The sequence below is a fragment of the Protopterus annectens genome, chromosome 4.part0, assembly GCF_019279795.1.
Source record: "Protopterus annectens isolate FY-2018-M chromosome 4.part0, PAN1.0, whole genome shotgun sequence".
NCBI lineage: Eukaryota > Metazoa > Chordata > Ceratodontiformes > Protopteridae > Protopterus > Protopterus annectens.
Window position 1 is genome coordinate 1,308,447,700 of NC_056733.1, and position 21,824 is coordinate 1,308,469,523.

Here is a 21,824-nt window from a genome sequence, read left to right on the forward strand (position 1 = left end):
GCATGTGCGTGTTGTGTACATGTGTATCAGGTATGCCTATCCAATGTCCAGTACTGTGTTGCCACATGTGTGTGTGATGCTCTGTGTATTGCATGTGAGTGAGGCAGCTACTGAGAATAATGGGATATGCATAGTCTCACAGCAAACATGCACAGCATGCATTATGTGTAGGTGTGTTACATGTGCACAGACTACACCTCCATATGACATGCACATGTCATTAGCAATAGTATTGTTATTACACACTCACCAGCATGGATTGGCTGCCTTGCTGTCACTCCAGAGGGACCTGCAAAAATATGACAGTGATTGCCAGTGGCCACAACTGTGCCATTGATACCGTGAGTATGATAAAGTACAGTAGTACAACAGTTGGCTTTCACAGGTGTACAGATTATACGCAGAATATCAATCTTGCACAAGAATAGGCAGGTTAACAGCTACACACACAGTACACATCTCACACATGCATAAACTACCAGTACAGAGAAGAGCCAACTACAGATATGGCATGTTACCTGCACACTACATTTCAACATGCTGGGTGGCTCCAGCCTCCATGATGACACATGTTTGTGGATGTTGTTGTTGTTGGCCTGGAGCCACAACACTTAGGAGGAGCTCCTCCACACTGGTGGGGGGAGTGGATAGGTACCCCACCACCTGTGGCAAGCTGTTGTCTTTGGATATCAGATGCACGCTGCCGGACATGTCTAATTAAATCACTGCAGTGATGGCGTACCTGCTCATATGTCCGGTTATGCATGCCTATGTCATTTATCCGACGGATGAGATCTTGCCACAGTGCAGCTCTCTCATGCTGGTTCTGGCTGGTCCTGGAAAACAGCACAGAGAAATTCTGCACCAGGCTCTGGTGGATCTCCTGTTTCTCTGCTGCTGTATAAGGTGGGTTACGCTGATGCACCATCGCCCTGGAAGGAAAAGAAAAATATGTGAGCAAGTCATGTGGCACACAATATTCTAATGTACTGATATCACTTAACTGCCATATATAGCATCTGTCTGTCTATCAGGGGTTACACATGTTCAATACCACATATCAGTGCTCAACCCACAACTGTCTGACAGTGCCTGCCACACTCCATACAACAAACTAGTATACACCAGCACTCGGCACACTGTTTGGGATACAATGCACAACCTCACACTTGCGGTATGTATCAAGCTAATGGATGAAGAATATTGTTATCCCATGCAATGAATGCAATGCACATTTACAGTTTCAATGGTAATCCACCCTAGTCTTTGATGCCATACCCCTACCTGACATATGTGCACAGTTGTTAATATAGCCAGCATATTGCTGTCACAGAGTATACATGCTGCCAGGTACACACACATACCCTGCAACACACATGTCATTTCAGCCATGATACAGACATCATTACACACACATTACACATACATACAACACACAAATGTATGATGACACAGATGAGCATTAACTGTGCACCTTATAGTACTGTGTGCCCCTACTTACAGATACCTATGCATGAGGTATGTAATCTGTGCAGACCACAGGAAACACACCAGACAGTGTTACCAGGGAATGTGAACATACACCATACTGTAGTGTTTAGGCCTACAACTTCAGGTAGTACAACGGTTCATATGTGAGATGGATTCAACAGCAGTACCACTTACTGAGCATACATGTATTGCTTTTGCCTACAATGGGACACCACAGTCGTACACAGGGAACTACGGCACAACATATGCCAGTCTACTATGTTTGCATCCTGATAACTGACACATCTTTCTCTGGCCTCACACTTAGGACACAAACTACCATGACAGACACAAACTCACACTAAGCTATCACACCTTTACAGACCTTGCACACAGTGAGTGTCACACTCATTCAACCTCACATGGCTGGTATTGCACTGAGTACATGTGTGTATGCATTGTGTCATAGGTAGGTACTATGCTATTGGCCCTGGGCCTAGGGCAGCCTAGCCATAGGCTACCCTGCCCTTTGGGACACATGTAATGTGATTTTACTTGCTCCTGTCAAACGGTTACACAGAGGTGACTCACAGGGCATATTACCTATCTCCATAACATTCATCAGTGGTATGTATGACATCTACTAATAAGGAGCCTTGTTTGTTAATGCTGGGTGGTTTAGTCCAGGGTATGGCATATTTGTGTATAGGAACCTGTACCTCCACCATGTGCTGTTTAGTGCGGTGACAAGGATTAGGGCCCTAGGTCATGTAGGCTGGACGGATTGTGAGGTGTTGCCTTGGTGGTTGGCTGACTGGTATGGGTGTGACATAACTCTGTATGTCCAGCAGTGGTAATGTCTGTGTAGGAAGTATGCAAGGCACTCTAGCTGTGGTTCTGTGAGTCAGTCTGCATTGGGAATGTGTTTGAGGGCATTATCAGTCTTTGTTAGGTATGTCTGTGGCCTTTCCACTTACTGTAGTTCTCATGGGAAGCACATATGCATAGGACATTGTGAGGTGTAGAGGGGTACACTGACTTACATTTCCCTAGCTGACACACCTTTTGTGATGACACATACCATGTACAGGGATTACAAGACTAGTGTGCCACTGTGGACATCAAAGGGGAGGCTATTGTACACCTGTGTCCCATGTTCCTCTCTGACACCTCCAGTGGTAGGCAGGCAACCACCTATGTGGTAGTTAGTGGGTAATGTGTTTTGGAATGTGGTATGGTACTGCAGTATCAACACTGGTGTTCAGTCCATGCCTTGGTCACCAGGCACCTGTTTACATCTGCCCCCATGTCCCTCTCTCTCACTCTATATAAATATATATATATATATATATATATATATATATATATATATATATATATATATATATATCTATATCTGTATATACATATATATATATATATATATATATATATATATATATATATCTGTAAATATATATACATATCTACATATATGTATATATATATATATATATATATATATATATATATATATATATATATATATATACACACACAGACACACACACACACACGCTATATATAACTATATATAACTATATATATATATATATATATATATATATATATATATATATCTATAGACATTCATATCTATCTGTATATATGTATGTATCTACATATATATCTATATATGTATCTATTATATCTATATGTATATACATATTCTATCTATCTATATATCTCTATCTATACATACCTCTCTATCTATGTACATATATATATATATATATATATATATATATATATATATATATATATATATATATATATATATATATATATGTATATATATATATATATATATATATATATATATATATATATATATATATATATATATTTATATATATACATACATATACATACATATACGTATATATATATATATATATACACACACATACTTCTAAACATCCATTGCTGTACATATACATGCACATCTAGGCACATAGACTGCCCACCTTTCATGGTGGGAATATCACTTCTGAAACAGTTGTGAGACGTACCATTCTGTAATGATATTGCACAGTGTTGTGCAGAATGCATTATACTGTCCTCAGGACGTATAGCTGTAGCAGGCCTCACTGGCTCAGTCCCACAGAAGTTCACCATCACATGACATATACCTGCACTGCATGCTGTTTTCAATGCCAGACACTACAACCTACATTGATATGTGCACATAGCAACCTTCTACTACATATGTATGTCCAGCCTTCACTAACAGTTGCAGTATATCCCTTGCCCTATGCACATCTGCATATACATATAGATATAGACGGCTAACACATATGGAGGGTTCACAGTATGTAGATTACCTTTCAGACACATCATTCAGATGCCAGCAAATACATATCTGTTACATACATTACCTTTGTATTTCTCACCTCTGTCAGTTGTACCTGTTGATGTGTTGTATTTCTGTATTTTGTGGATTGGTGTCTCTGACAGCTTTTTTCTTTTGGCTGGCTGGCTTGCTTGCTTTTTTTTTTGTTTTGGTCTCTGTCTCTGTCTCTGTCTCAGTCTCTCTCTCTCTCTATCTCCCTCCAGTTGCTGCAATGATATTATTGCATGTGTGGACTGGTAGTACAGGTTGCTTTTGTAGGTATCTGCACATGTGCATGTGATGGCCTCTGCACCAATTGGTGGCCAGCATTTAGTAACTGCATGCAGCCTGCTATGTGGTAATTTCAGTTTTCACTGTGATTTCAGGACACTGCTATAAAATGATAGGTTAGGTAGGCATAGACCTTTCAGTTTTGCAAGGTGGGGACCATGCTGGTTTGCTGTGGACACTGTTGTGTGAGTCAGAAGGTTGGTATATCTCTCATATCTAACGCTGTGTTGTAGCCACTGAAATGCATGTTGTACTGAAACCTGACTGTTGCTTCTTCCAGTTCACTCTTCTCAGTGTGTATGTTAACTCACACCTGCTAGTGCTAACACTGTTTACATGGGAGTATGTACTTACTTGTGGGATTTGAGGATTAACTGGCATACAACAGTAGTTCTTGCAATGTGTTGCTATGGCTTTTCTATTTTCCCTTTACATTCACTCCTTGAATGCCTGATATTTGTCTTTACTGGAATGTGTTGCTATGGCTTTCCTATTTTCCATTTACATTCACTCCTTGTAATGCATGATATATTTCTTTCAGCACTAAGTTCTTATATGTCTGCTGTGGTTTGGTGGTATTTCATGCAGTCTGGTGAGTCCAAGGTCTGGGGTTTGACACTTACAAAGGTATTTTATTTCGCTGCTGAGCAGTACTAGGGCCTTGTCATACAGAGTGAATAAGGCACTTTTAAACAGTTGTAAGCGGGAAGCAGGAAGTCAGTAGGGACATCAGCTAGGGATGTGCAGGTTGGGTGTAGGGAAGCTCCATAGCTGCACATTTCTTTAACTGCAATAGCTGTACATATGTTTGAAATTTGGTGTGACATTTGATACCTTCCACCCCTGAGAGAGGGGTGAGGACAACTAAGTATATTGTACTAACAATTATGAATATCAGGCACATGCAGTGCTTGTGAACTGCTATACTGTCATTAGTATGTTACTGACTTCTGAACAGTTTGTGTTTTGTTTGTGTTGACATTAGCACAGTCTGCTCACAACAAGTGGACATATGTCAGTACTGTGTATTATTATGGATAGTAATCTGTCTGTGTACCTCCCACCTGTGGACATATCCAGCTGGTAGATGGAGGTTAGCCTAGTATTCCTTGACTGTGCACCACACCAGCCTTTTCAGCACCTGCACAATGACATTGTCACAGGTGATTGCTAGCAGCACATGGCTACATCCTTTGATATTTCTGTGTTGTACTCCTACATAAGGACATGCTTGTGGAAGTAATTCTACAGCTATTCACAGAGTGTGTAACAGCATACAGGCTGATATGCCTGTGTTTTTCTGACACTTCCAGGCCTCAGATACTCTCAGGTATATATTTGACCAGCCTCAGGGAAAGCTACAGATCAGTGGGATACACCCTTGATATATTTCAGATATTCTGCAGTTTAGACTGTGGGGTATTTTGAGCATTTGTATTACTACACCATTTCTGACATGCAAACAGTGTCTACTCTAACTTATTGACAGTTACCATTATGTGGGATTCCCCACTTTTCTGCCTACTGTTAGTACATTTCACAGGGAGTCAGTGGGGTACAGCTAACATTTATTTGCAAATCAGGGACATCCCTGTAAATCAGTCACAGTTTGGAGGCCTGGCCTCTTACCTATGCTAATATTGCGGTCTTTATCCTGCTCTGATATTGTGTGGGGTTTGTAAGGTGCTACTGTAACATTATTACCTACTAGCATGGCTGTTTCTCTTATCACTCTCATGTAATGCAATTCCACAAGAATTGCCAGTAAAGATACACAGAACAAGCTTTGTGTAATGGCCTTCCTATTTTCCCTTTACATTCACTCATTGTATTTCATGTTATATTTCTTTCAGCACCAAGTTCTTGTATATCTGCTGTGGCTCAGTGGTAATTCATGCAGTCTAGTGTTTCCAATGTCTGGAGTTCGAGACTGACAGGCGTATTTTATTTTTCTGATGAACAGACTACAGGCCTTGTCATACAGAGTGACTAAGGCACTTTTAAGCAGTTGTAAGCGGGTTTGCGCGAGTTTGCATGAGTTTGCACGATGCTTAGCTACGCTTAGCTAAGCGCACACCTGCTGAATACTGCTTAAAAGTGCTTATTCCCGCTAACACCCGCTCTAATTTCTTTTAACAAAAAGAAAATGGGGAAATAGGAAAGTGGTGAAAAAGGGGACACAAAGAGGATAGGACAGTAGGAAAACAAGCTCGGGATATGCAGGAAGGATGTAGGGAAGGCCCATAGCTGCCCAATTCTTTACCAGCAACAGCTGTGCATATGTTAGAAATTCAGAGTGAGATTTGACACCTTCCACCCCTGAGAGAGGGATGAGGACAACAAAATATGTTGTACAGCCAATTGTAATTATTAGTTTACATGTCCAGCAGACATGTGTGCGAAATGGGCAGCTATGTATGGGGCGTAATTTTTTTGTTTGAACAGAGTGTCCTTTTTTTTTTTTTTTTTTTTTTCAGATGAGAGTGGAATGTGAGGTACAGGAAGTAGGTATATTTGGGAAGGTAGGTTGGGGAGGTTAACAGACAAGACAAACAAGACGCATACAGGGGCAGAGTATGACACATGTGGGGGGTAAACACAATTGACGGGGACGGATGTTCGGATATTGCAAGCCCATGAGCCCACAGATGGCAACAGTCTAACTGAGATCCCCACCCATGGGCAGTTACCACTGCGCCTTCACAGCCCAGGCCGGGGCTGTGCTGGGGGCTGGATAGGATGGGCAGGCACACCCGTGAGTTGCGCCACTCTCGCCTCAAGCTGGCGTAGGGGATCAGTCATGGAACTCTTGATCTCACTACGCACCACAGACTGGACCCTTTGGAGGGTGAGTGGAGGCTCTCCTCCAGCCACGCTTGCAGAGGGGGGACGAGCCCCATCTCCTGCAGTGCTTCCACCTGAATGTGGCACAGGGCGACCGGAGGAGGAGGTCCCGGCCTGGGCACTGGTGCCAGGTGCACTCACCAGCTGAGGTGGGAGATGTGGGTCCGCTGAAACCCGCCTTCCCTGTTGTCCTATGTTCAGCAGTATTTTATGGCATTTTGGGTTAGTAACAAACAACACCATTCAAAATTAGTTGTAACAGCATGCATTAGTATTCCCATTAACCAAACACACAAGAATTCCAAACATTGAGCAGCAAGCATAACACATGCATATTTAGAACAACAGTGGACATTCCAACATCATGCAGGGTTGATTGTGGCAACAGGCCATCAGGTTTGGATATGTGAACAGGGCACATGCATCAACATACATGCAGATATGTATAAACCAACAGGACAAATGTCCATGGGAATTAATTGTGAATACACATACCCAGTTTGGTGTGGAATGGCATAATTTGTGAAAATAGGGTAGGGTGGAGAAATATTACATTAACAACTTAAACTACCTATGCATATACTGTACATTCCTAGTAGATGCAGATATATATCCCCTACATGTATTAGTACAGTTTCCTGTATGTAACCTTAGGAATGTTGGTGATGGGGATGTTACTGCTACATTAATATACATTCCATTTGTATTCATATATGTTCATATCTGGCTGTGTTCAGGTAAAGCATCCTGCTACATCTGATTTATATGGGTCTAGACAACTGTGGATGTTCAGCATTTCATACAACCATACTATCTCCATAATGCAAGGGTACAGCAACATATCCAAATTGTGGGACAGACACAGTCCAGGTTCTGTACTTTATTAAAGGCATTTCACTCTTTGGTTGTGGCTGTCTCATTCATTTCATTATGTAGTGAATGCAGTATACCTTTATTCCAGACTTATTACAGCTTTCTTGGTAGCTTCAAACTCTTTCTTACACTCTCTCACTTATTTTATATTTACATTTCAGGATGGTACTTAATTCTAGGCTTTATTAACATTTATTACTGGGTTACAACAATCCTTTCCAGCTGACTCACTTATTTCATATGGCAGAATTTACAAGGATGTATTCAACACTTGTATGTCCTTTGGTGATTGATTACAACACTCATTTCCAGGCTGAAGCAGTTATCTGATATTACAATACAGGTGGAAACTCTATTTGAGACTTGTTTAATCTTTATTAATGGATTGCAATACTCTTTTTCAGGCTGCATCACTTATCTAATCTTACCATACTAGCATAATCTTTCTTCTAGGCTTATTTGACCTTTATTACTGCGTTACAACACTGAACTCTTTTACAGCCTGTCTCACTTATATTCTATAACAATACCAGCAGAATAATTACTAACCTGCCTGGTGGCGCAACCTTGCCAGCCTATCAGCATAGGCTTGCCGATTCGCAGAACGAACACCTGCAGCTGTAATATAAATGAAGGAATATTGGAACATACCTATCCATACTATAGGCTAGGATAGCATTTCTTATATACTTAATTACATGGATACTTACTCAGTAGTGGGGCATTGGGCATTTGGCAGGCCTCCTGGATCCATCGGTTCAGTTGGTCCTCCTTTCATCGCTTCAGGTCTGCATGGTGGTGACGGACCTGTTCACCAGTCCTCAGAATGCCTGTGGCACTGGTGAGATCATGTGCCAACCGGTACCACGCCTCTGCCTTGTATGCTCCCCATTGAACCTGGCCCTGCATGAGTTGGCCTTCATGATGATGGACTAGGAGCCAAACCATATATTTTGACTCCTCAATGCCCCACCTTTGTGCTCTAAAGTGATTTTCCTCTTCTGCACCTGCCATCCTGACTGTAAATGGGTACCACAATCAGTTATGGTTTGTATTCCCACCTATGGGGGTTATATATGCCGGTTTTCCCGCACTTATTTGTGATTGGCCATTTTGGATATTTATCAGCTTACAGCAAACCTGCTTTGTCATGGTTATATTTTCATTCATTCCTATATGTATGGTAATACTGTATTTCTAAGTACAACTGTCATGGCTTAGTGGTTCAGTACTTTGACTATGGTGCACAGTATCCCGGGTTCAACCCTTGTCATTTGCTTTTTTATTTTACTACTGTCTAGACAGGCTAGGAGGTGTGTCTGTGTAAAGGCGACTTTGCTACAGGTTGCTCAATGTTGCCCAATGGTAAGCTGGTTGGTGCGCTGCGCAGCTCTGCGCAAATGGCTTACACTGGGTAATGCGTTATTTAGCTATAAGCAGTCATATTAAGCTGGGTGAAGCACTGCTGAGCTACGGGCACTCATATTAAGCTTGTTAAAGCACTGCTCAGCTATGGGCCCTCATATTAAGCTTGCTAAAGCGCTGCTCAGCTACGGGCACTCATATTAAGCTTGTTAAAGCACTGCTCAGCTACGTGCACTCATATTAAGCTTGTTAAAGCGCTGCTCAGCTACGGGCACTCATATTAAGCTTGTTAAAGTGCTGCTAAGCTATGGGCAATTATGTTCCTTTTTTATATATTATATCAGTTTTGTTCACATATACATGGGCCATTTCATTACATTTTACTTAAATTATAGGTATATATGTCGGGGAATGGTTTTATACTTATTTAAATAAAAAATGGAGAACGATGTTGTGGGGGCTCAAACCATGACTACCTCCTCTTTGGCCAACGTCTCTACCGCTACGCTATTGCTACTTGGCTTAATTTGCATCTGTAGATCTTATATGCTTTTCAATGTCTGCTAACTGTGGCTAAGTGAAGGGCATACTTGCGCAAATGAGCGCAAATGCGGGCAAACATATTGGAAATTATAAAAAAAAAAATGAAACTGTTATTTTTACATTTTATACATTTTCAGTAGGGTTTAGTCTGTGGGGATGTGTGGTGTTGTGTTCCTTGACATTTCAGCGGACTCGTTCGTGGGTGTTTACTATCAGGACTCGGCAATCGGACACGCCCCCTACTTTCCTACATGGACCGTGTTAGACTAGGGTATGATTTAGCATGCCCTCATGAATATGCATGGCATGCTGACGTCATACCGTTCAACTGCAGCCTCCGAGTAAGACATATTAAGTCTTACATGGAGGTTTCGTGAATCCGGCCCAAAGTCTTTCATTTTGGTTATATATTCAGGAATCATTTTAATTTAGGATGTTGTTACTAGCATTCAATATAACTTCAAATGTTATCAAATCATCATATGTTATCCAACAGTGGGCAAGAGATGAGTTTGTTATTTATTCTACTAGTGATCTCATTTGAAATATATACTCTATCTATTCATGATTGTGTTCCATGCATGTGTGAGAAATGTGTAAAGAAGAGTGAGTCTGGTACAGAAAACTCATTTATATCTCTCATATTATATAGGTCAGTGAACTCCATCAAAGCCTTGACTGAGGCAGGTTTCTTCATTTTACAGCTAGTGTCGGTATCCTTGTCAGATAAAATACAATTAAAGTCACCTGTAAAAATCGTGTTTCCCTTTGATATTTGTATTATTTCCCCCAACTGCTCTTTAACTGTTTGTATTCACAATCCAGGTATCCAATAGGCATTAATAAAAGTGTATAGTTTCCTTTGAAACTCTAAAGTCACTGAACAAAACATGCCTTTTAATCACTAGATGTATTCAGCATTTTAGGTAGATGCAAAGAATTTTTCCTTGAAATAGCCACCTCTCTTGTCTTTTGTTTATAATGACAGCTAGCCAGTCCAGAATTGTGTTTAGTATTAAGTATGTCCAAATCTTGTTTTATTAAATGTGTTTCCTGTAAAAAGATAACTTGGGAATGAAATATTTAAAAAAATGTATAAACTACCCTTTTACAACTATTATTTAATGCATTGATATTAATCGATATGCATTTCAAGTTGGCCACACTACTGAAATAGGAAAAAATAAATAAGTATTACATATAATACCTTCATACATTTGTAAATAATATGGCACTGAAAACCTATGATTATATAGTAAACTATAACATAGTGAAGTACAAGATAAATGAGATTGTTAACTGTAAACTTTTTATCAAGAATAGTAGACACCAAAAAAAAAAAAAACAACAGAATTATTTTGTAAATGACTATACATGCACTGTTGTTTCTCATCTGCCCCCACCATGGAGTTTAAAACTCCTGGTTTGAATAGCAATCCTATTCAAACACTACCACCCACCCACAAATAAGTATCTAACATTATTCTACTACTTCTAAATTTATGATATATGAAAGGTCTAACTTATTTAACACAATTAAAAGGAGTTATTATATGCATAATATTCAGATTATAAACACTCATTTGCTTGCTTTAAAACATATAAACTGTAAAACATAGCAGAGTGTGTAGTCCCTTGGTTCTATTCTATGTTTAAGAGCCTATATAGTATTATAATAAATCCAATCATTTGTTTTCTTATGAGAAAAAAAGAGATTAACACAGATAAAATACAATAACATTGTTTATAACTATCATGTTATACTACTAATATGCATATTATTGAAAATGTAACTAGCTATTTAAACTCAGTTCTAACTACAAGACTGTACATGCTTGAATATTATGGCAGACATATATGATATTTCAAAGAACAAATAAAACTTCTCTAAAAAAATCTGTGTCTATTTGTGAGGACTTGCATATCCAATTATCTTTCAAAACGTGTCTCTTCTATAAATAGGATATCATATTCACTATAACATACTATGAGATATAAACTAGTAAAAGAGTAACTGTGATGTCTAAAATAGCTAATAATATGTTCCCAGAATTATATTTTTACTGAGGAATAACATATGATTAGCAAGATGCCCACTACAGTCTTTTTAGGAGACACATGAATTCCCAGCTTATCAAACTGACTGTGTATTTTTGTTTGACTTTGTGGAAAGCATGCTTATTATTTTCATATTAGTCCCTCCTTTACTATGCATCAGACTTTCAATTAACTTCCAGAGCATGAGCTTCTAATATTGCTATCTATTTGAGCTTTTCACATCCTGCTCAAAAAGCACATCCATACAGAGATCAACTGGGATCACCACAACTATTGTCATAAACATATACAAATCTATTGCCCACATATGCAGAACAAGTCAACTATGCAAGGGGCTGACATCAACAGACATAAACGAGATCATCTTCCCTTCTTAAATTAATAGAAAAGAATGCAATTTGAATAATATAATATCTTAGGATAAACGCTGAATTGAAGAAATGAATTCTATATTGTGCATTGGGCAACAGTACTATACAATGTATTATATAACTTAGAGGGAAAATACAGGTTTTACAAGTGTTAAAATGGTAATTTTAAGGTAAATGTGACAGAGAATGCAAGTTAATTAACACCTTCTTACTACTTTACACTTAATTTGTGTGTTAAAATCAAGCATAAAAAACATTTTATTCAGAAGTAGTTTGTATACACACACACACACACACACACACACACACACACACACACACACACACACACACACACACACACACACACACACACACATACACCCACACACGCACACACACACACACACACACACACACACACACACACACACACACACACACACACACACACACACACACACACACACACAGAAAAAGAACTCTGTATAAGTTGTCTCCTGAGAGAAAACTGTAGGAAAAAAATTTCTATTAGAATCTGCTCTGTGAGACGGAAATACCACTGTCAGTAAAGAACTTTCATTCATGATACACTGAGAAAGAAGGCTGTATAAGTGGTTAAAACCAATCTGCTCCCTGCAATTTAAGAACCTGTGCTGTAACACCTCTTGCTATAACTTTATTTTTTGTTATAGCTATTTGGTACTCTCTCTGTCTCTTTTTTGTATATCTATCCTAGCAGGGGAGGGGAGAACAAAAGAATAACAGACAGGTTACAAAATAAAACACCAGTGTTAACAAAGAAATCGTCTTCACTACTGTATTTCTCCTCTCCTAACTCCTTCCCAATGAATAAACTGGCACCAAACATCACAGATAAGACTATATAAGAAAATAAAGAAAAAAATTAGAAAAAATTAAAATGGCTTTATACAAACTGCAAAGAAGCACTCATAAATGGCATAATGTCTGATATCTCTTAGCGAAAGAACACCCAAATCTTATACATACAACGTGTTACATATTCTAATCAACCATGACATGTGAATTAAGAGTTAAAAGTTAAAAACATCATAAACATTCATTCCTTTCACAAAACACATATTTACCGTACTGTGATCAACTTGCTATTATATTATGGCAGCATGTGCTATCATTTTAGGATTTATGTGGCACATATATGAAGAAAGGAAAGCTTACTATTAGTTAAAGAGATACTTTGTTAATGCTTATTAAGCTAAGGTATATATTTAATGTGGAAATTAAAACATAGAATATTAACTTAGCAATACATATAGGAAAAGAAAAAGTAACATGTATTTACCTTATAGAGAAGTGAATCCATGTTTCCTTCTTTCACCTATATCTGCCGTATCTGAATTAGTAAACTGTGTCATGGAAAATAATTTTGTTATTAAACAGTTAACATCAATGTTATACTATAGCTAAGAGTAATTTGCCCTTTAGTTTATTTTTCTTCTCATTGGATTTCCAGGTATTTAATTCTGCTTGTCTCTTCAAAGCACTATTCTTCCAGTCCATGTCTTCAGTTTGGTCTAAACTTTTTGTTGTTGTTGTTTTAAGGATGACAGTACAGAGTCTAAGTCTTCAAAGTGTCTAATTTCATCTGGAAGGAATATTTTGAGCCTGGCAGGAAAGAACAAATGCACCTGAAACTGTCTTTTCATAAGTTCTTTTATAAGGGACAAGAAACTTTTCATTTCGGTCATCACAGCATTGGAATAGTCATTATAAAATCTTATTAGTTTGTCATCCAGTTTAATAGGATATTTAGACCAGGCTGTTTTAAGTATTATCTCCTTGTCTTGAGATGAGAAGAGCTCAACAATAACTGATTTCGGCGAAGAGCTAGTTTTTGATGAAGTAGAAACTAGAGACCTGTGTGCACTTTCTATACCATATGACATAGCTACAGATAAATTCAGAGTCTTAGGAAGCCAGGCAGTAAGAAAGTTGAACATATTTTCTCCTTTTATTTTTTTAGGTAGTCCAAAAATACAAATGTTATTTCTTCTGGATCTGTTCTCCAAGTCATCAATTTTGTTTAGCAATAAGGTATTCTGTCACAGTAGAAATTCAATGTTGTTTTCATCTTCAGATACTCTGCCTTCTATGTCATTAAGGGCATCTTCATACCTTAAAGGCTACTTGCTTATATAGTAAAACACATAAAAGTCTATACAAATATATACTAAGAAAAAACCTAACCTAATGTTTCCCTAAAATGCACAACATAATAACACATTAAATATAGTGAGACATACGTCTTAAAACACAAGCTATGGATAAAGACTCATTCAAACCTGGGAATGAGGTGGTGTTTAATTTCAGTTGCCAATGCAACTCCCTCCATTCTACCATGTCACACCACAGTCCCCCCAGTAAATTCCACTGTATGGTGTCGATACAAAAAAATAAAAAAAAAACATAGTCTGGATGTTTTTGTACATGACAATACAAAGCAATAGTAGTTCTCTTCTGCCTGATGTCATAAATGTGTTCATACATGCATTCTTTAAAACTATGAATGGTTTTCCCAACATAAAAACTGGGGCACATTTTACATAAGGCCACATAAATCACTCCCATTGATTTACAATTACAAAATAAGTGTGCCCTTACTTTCATACCATTAATAAGCATCTCATGTTTCTCTAAAATATACTGGCACAAATTGCATGCACCACATTTATAAGTACCTCAAGTCCTTTCACTAATGGTAGTATATATCTTGTCATCTGATTCTAACATGTTCTTAATGCATTTAGCTTTTCTAGTGACAAATACTGGTTTGGTTCCCAAAATGTCAGATATCCCTTCAAATGCTTGAAAAACGAGCCAATTTTGGTTAATAATATTCCGAATGTAACCATATTCTTCAGTGAAAGTGGTAATGAATGAACAATTGTACCCACTATTTGTTTCTCTCTGATAAACCAAAGTTTTGTTATCTAACAAAATGGGAATCACCTCCTTCTGCTGTCTCTTCTGAAGGACTTCCATCCATATTAAATCAACTAAATCTGGGGGAGTAACCTCTAGTTGTAAACATCCCTTTCAAATTTACACATTCTTTGAAAAACATTTCATCACTAAAAATTGTACGAGCTAACCTTATATATTGCTCCTTAATGATTCCCCTCTTTTGGTGCATCGGGTGACAACTACTCTAGTGTAAAAGGCTATTAGAGTATGTTGCTTTCCTAAACACTGTGCTCTGTATACTTTTATCCCTGTCATCCTTGTAATTAAACACATCCAAATAGTTAATACTTACTGTACTATAATGGTATGTAAACTTCAAGTAAGAGGTAGTGGAATGTAAATATTCCAAAAATCTATCAATGTCTACTTTACTAGCATCCCAAGCAATAAAAATGTCATCCAAAAACCTCACATATAAATAATAAGGTTGAACATTTTCGTTGTTAAATATAAACTGATTTTCCCATTGAAGTAATACTATGTTCGCAAACATTGGGGCACAGTTTGCCCCCATAGCAACCCCTCTTTTTTGTTGAAAAAATTGCCCATCCAGATGAATAAAATTATATTTCAAAACCATATCTAACAATGCATCAAGCACATTAATTTCATTAGTTTTAAAATGGCCAGATTCGTGAATAAAATCATGAAACATTTCTTTTCCAATGTCTTGTAGGATAACATTAAATAAATTTACTATATCTATAGTAACAAACACTAAACTAGTACTGTGTTTAATTTTTCTCAATTTTTCCCAAAAATCTCAAGAATCTTTCATAATATGGGAGTAACCAGATACAATTTTTTTTTACTTTTTTGTCTGTGTATATAGCCATGGGGTGAGTGATAGACATTCTAGCACTCACAATAGGTCTCATAGGAGGGTCCCACAAACATTTATGTATTTTTGGGGTCCCAAAAAGGGAGGGGACCACAGGGAATTTAACTTCTAAGAATTCATACAGTTATCTAGAAATTCCTCTTGTTCCAACATGTCTAAAAAAATAAATCTAATTCTAGAATAACATGAATTAATAAAATTCAAAGATACTTGCTTATAAAAATCTTCATCTAGTACATGTTTCAAACAAAAAAGAGGGGTTGCTATGGGGGCAAGCTGCTTTTCAGTGTTTGCGGACATAGTATTACTTCATTTTATATTTAACAATGAAAATGTTCAACATTATTTATATGTGACGTTTTTGGATGACATTTTTATTGCTTGGGATGCTAGTAAAGAAGACACTGACAGATTTTTGGAATATTTACATTCCACTACCTCTTACTTAAAGTTTACATGCCATTATAGTACAGCAAGTATTAACTATTTGGATGTGTTTATTTACAAGGACAACATGGATAAAAGTATACAGTGCACAGTGCTTAGGAAAGCAACATACTCTAATTGTCACCTGATGCACCAAAAGAAGGGATTATATAAGGTTAGCCCGTATGATTTCTAGTGAAGAAATGTTTTTCAAAGAATGTGTAAATTTGAAAAGGATGTTTACAACTAGAAGTTACCCCCCCCCCCCCGAATTATTTGATTTAATATGGAGGGAAGTCCTTCAGAAGAGAGAGCAGAAGGAGGTTAATCCCATTTTGTTAGATAACAAAACTTTGGTTTATCAGAGAGAAACAAATAGTGGGTACAATTGTTCATTCATTACCACTTTCACTGAAGAATATGGTTACATTCGGAATATTATTAACCAAAATTGTCTTGATTTTCAAGCATTTGAAGAGATAGCTGACATTTTGGGAACCAAGCCAGTATTTGTCACTAGAAAAGCTAAATGCATCAAGAACAAGTTAGACTCAGATGACGAGCTATATACTACCATTAGTGAAAGGACTTGGGGTACTTATAAATGTGGTGCATGCAATTTGTGCCAGTATATTTTAGAGAAAAATTAGGTGCTTATTAATGGTATGAAAGTAAGTACACACTTTTTTTGTAATTGTAAATCAATGGGAGTGATTTATGTGGCTTTATGTAAAATGTGCCCCAGTTTTTATGTTTGGAAAACCATTTGTAGTTTTAAAGAATGCATTCATGAACACATTTATGGCATCAAGCAGAGGAGAACTACTAATGCATTGTATTGTCATGTAGATAAACATCCAGACCATGTTTTTTTATTTTTTGGTATCGACACCATACAGCAGAATTTACTGGAGGGACCCTGGCGTGACATGGTAGAATGGAGGGAGTTGCATTAGCAACTGAAATTAAATGCCATCTCACCCCCAGGTTTGACTGAGTCTTTATCCATAGTTTGTGTTTTAAGACTCATGCCTCACTATATTTAATTTGTTATTATGTTGTACATTTTAGGGAAATATTAGGTTAGTTGTTTTCTTAGTATATATTTGTATAGACTTTTATGTATTTTACTATATGAGCAAGTAGCCTTTAAGATTAGAATTGGTAGGTGTGTTGATGGATCATGTGATTTTATTAGTGGGTTATTTAAACTGAATTTTTGTGAATGTTTTTTATTCTGAAGAAGTGTATGTTATTTACACACAAAATTGCTTAATTCCTGTAATAAAACAGTTGTGAACTAGTTCTGGTCAGTTTCTGTTTGGATTCCAGCAGTTGGTTCAATGTTTTTTTTTTTTTTTTTTTTTTTGTGTTGCTTGGGATCTCATCTTCATACCTCTCAAGTGTACCTCATTACGAGGAACGTACCTCATTTGGGGTCTTAAAAAGTTCATGTTCCTTGAAGTTCCTCAAAGTTCCACATTGAAAGACTGTCACACATTCAGTGTTAGGAATTTTTTTAAGTGAAATCCATTGTAAATAGAAATGAATCATATTAATACATTAAAAGATCTTCTTCATAGCAACATATTTTAATGACCTTCTGAGTTGAAGTTGTTAGTAAGCCATTAGTATGTGTTCCATATTTTGTCCATTTGTTCCACATTATGAGGGCTAGTGTGCCTCATTTTGGACATGAAGGTTGAGAGCTATGGGCATCTTCCATTCCAGATATCTGAGTTTTCTGTTGTTTTAAAATTTCATGTATCTGTTCCAAGTTTTTCCTTAAAGCTGTCAAGTTTGTTAGCCATTCTGTCCATTTTTAAAGAAAGTTCTTGAATGTTAGAAAGAGCAGACTGGAGTTCTTTCTTTAAAGGCAAATCCTGATAGATTGCCTTTGGATGACTCAATTCACAGCTATTGGTACAGAGCTTTCAAATTAATAATTTGACAGGAAAAAATTTTAAATATTTAGAAATTGTTTAGATACTATCCTTCTGTGTAGTAGCATGTAACTGATTTTGTTCAAAAATGGGTTTAGGATATTATAAAAATAAAATTTCCATTCAGAAATACAAAAAATAGAGTTGCAAAGCAAAAAAAACTGTTCTCCTAGCCTGTCAGCATACTGGCCACATCCCAATAAGACCAAAGATCTTAGGCAATTAGTGCTGCAGCATAGGTCTGTGATAGAAGAATCTCTTCTTTGAACACATAATAATCGACACATATATAGTGAATGCTGTAAACTGTGAACAGCCATGTCCTCAAAATTTTTCCTTGGGAAAAAATTCAGTTGGCCGATATCAGGAATTGCCCTTTTCTTCAATATATAGTGATCTCGGAGTTGGTATATTTAGTTAGGGGGGCCCCCACATTGGTGGGGTGTGGGGTGCGAAGGCCCCCACTTAATTAGTGTTTTAAAGTTTGTTTTTTATTTTACGGCCACGTGAATTTTTTCCCCGTGGAAAAAATTCGAGGATGTGGCTGTTCGCGGTTTACAGCATGTTGATTATTATGTGCTCAAAGAAGAGATTATTCAATCAGATAATATAGACCCCTACAGTATTTGTGACAACTTCTCATAACACGTATTATCAGGTTATCTCCTTCTGCCTATAACATATAAAGAACTTCAGCTGCAGATTTGTTACTGTTAGTATTTGACCCGGCATTAAACCAGTAAAATTCAGTGTTGCTCTCTTTTAGTGATTGCTGAATTACTCAGCCATAGTTGTTTACATAACTGTCAGCAAACAAAGAAGTGAAATAAAAATATGTTTGTTGTGACATTACTGTCAAGCAGCAATAACTGATATCACATCTACATTACTGAGGAGCCAAAACAGTTTGGCATATCCTCAGTGGAGCTATGCACACATTTGGCAAAAGATAAACTAAAGCCTTTTAAAATAATTGCAAACATGTACAATTCATTCTATAATGGAGAAATACATTAGAAACCATATTTTTGAGTGAGTTGCTTTCTGTATTGCTTGAAACTACATTTTTATTATTAAATCATACTATAAACTTTGCAAAATAGGCATAATGTCTGAATTGATGATGACTTCTTCCATATATAAACCAGAAGATCAAAAAATATTGCCAATGAAGTCTTAACCTTTTTCAACTACTTTTTCTGTTCTGAATTAGTTATGGCTCTGATTTTATTTTTAATAAATGGGAAAGGAAGAGGACTTGTACTGCAAAAACATATAAATTCAGCCCCAGGTATAGGATATGCAACTTGTGTAGACATGATTCTCAACTAATTCTAGTAATAGAATGACTTCTTCAACTTCACTCTAACAAAGAATTGTTTTCTGTTTTTCTTCACAGATTATTTAGGAACCATTTAGACCATTTTCAATTAAAATGGATTGCTACCAAAGGTTTGTATAATTTATTTCACATAAAATACTTGTCCAAGAGTGTATATCTAATATTTTCATATAGAAATTGCAGTTGATTCCTCAGTTTAAGATGCAACAATATGTGTAAAACTCATAGCCTCATATGCACTTTGAATTGTTTTTCCGGATCTCTCCTTACTCCATTCAGCATCGTAAATCTCTTTCAGCCACTATTGCTAAATCCACATCAACTATCACTGGCTACTATACATTTCTCAATTTAATACACACCAGAAAAAACTGAGTAATTTTTTTCATCTGTATAGACACCTGGGAAGACTACATTTAAGGTACTGAATGCAGACCAGGAAACCCCATCCTCAGGTCACAGACAGATAAGGTACAAGTACTTAAGAAGACAGAACAAATACAATGCACACCCTGTACCAAAATCCTTATGTTTGCATAGAAGTGAAGAAAGAAAAGAGAGACAGAAAGTCTCAGAAATTTTATTTTAAGGGATATGCAAGCTACTTTCAAAGTGAGGAAGTATGGTTGTCCCATTTTTGTAAGAGTTTAAAAATTGTGTTTAAGCATTGTGGTTGGGCAATTCTAATGTTACAAATTCAATGCCCTAATTCCAGATTCCATTCCTAAAACACAAGTGCCTCTCCTTTAGTTCATTTTGGGAATTGCTAGGAAAATTGTTGCAATAAATTTGGAAAAATTAAAAACTTCCTCTCTTTCAATGAATTTATTTGCTTAGCAAAGACTGTATGCAATATGGAAATACAAACTGCCTAAATGAGAACGTCAAATGTTTCACATCAATATTTATTGTGGTAAAAGCTTAATGATTTGCTAGAAAAGTATTAATGGTTTTGTAAAATATAAAATTTGTTATGGACTTTGTATACAGTTTTGATTAATTTTCTTATCTGTTATATTTTGTATCTATCTTGTTTTATTTTGTTAAAATCTAATAAAAAAAAGATCAAAAAAGTGAGAAATGTGAGTACACAAATATAAGTTACACATTGGATGATTTGAGGAAGATATAGTGAAGTAGTATCTTCTAGAAGAAGCACTAAAATTAGACAAGAGGAAAACATTCAAGGGTACAAAGGAGAGCTATAAACCTATTCTTATAAGGGTTGAGAAATATATTGAAAATAGACAAAATTGTTTGCCAAATATAATCTGCAGATCACCTAGTAAGTAACAAAATAGTCAAATTATGTACAACTAAGCAATGTTTAGCTGCCCTACAACAAGTGTTGTGCTAGTTACTTATAAATGTAATGAGTTACTATTACTTGTTACTTTTCAATGAAAGTAATATATTACTATTACTTATTACTTTTCTAAAAAGGTAGTATATTACTATTACTAGTTAAAACAAAAATAATGCGTTACTTTTAGATAAGTATAGTTTATCAATTATAATATTGATTTACTCACACAAGTAAGCACATGCATATAAGTGTATTATTAAAGTTGTATATACAATGTTACAATGATGCAATATATCCCAGTAACTGGCAGAAAAAATGTTGTAATCAATAACGAACTCTCCAGGCATATAGTAAAAAATAGTTTAATAAAACGTAAGCGCTTTCACGGCACCAACGCACCGCTTCCTCAGACAATTGAAGTTAAAAACATATGGGAATATATATAGTAAAATAGCCTTTCATTAATTAAACTAATGACCTATTAAGATGAATGACATCACCAATCAAGTCTTTAAAGCACCACATTCAAGCTAAAAAACATGGTGTACTAATAATAAAAAAATAATCATATAACAGTATTAAAAAACTTTAATAATATGACTAAATGTTTAACACAAGTATATAATGATAACATACATACAAAAACATCAGAAAATACATGTAGAAAAAATGCATAATTAATTAATGTCAGCTTACTAAAGAAGTCCATTATTTCAATTGTCTGGACTTCAATAATGGTTTGAGTGGGACATTGTCATTAAGCCCCATTACCTGGTGAGCCCCTAACCTCAAACT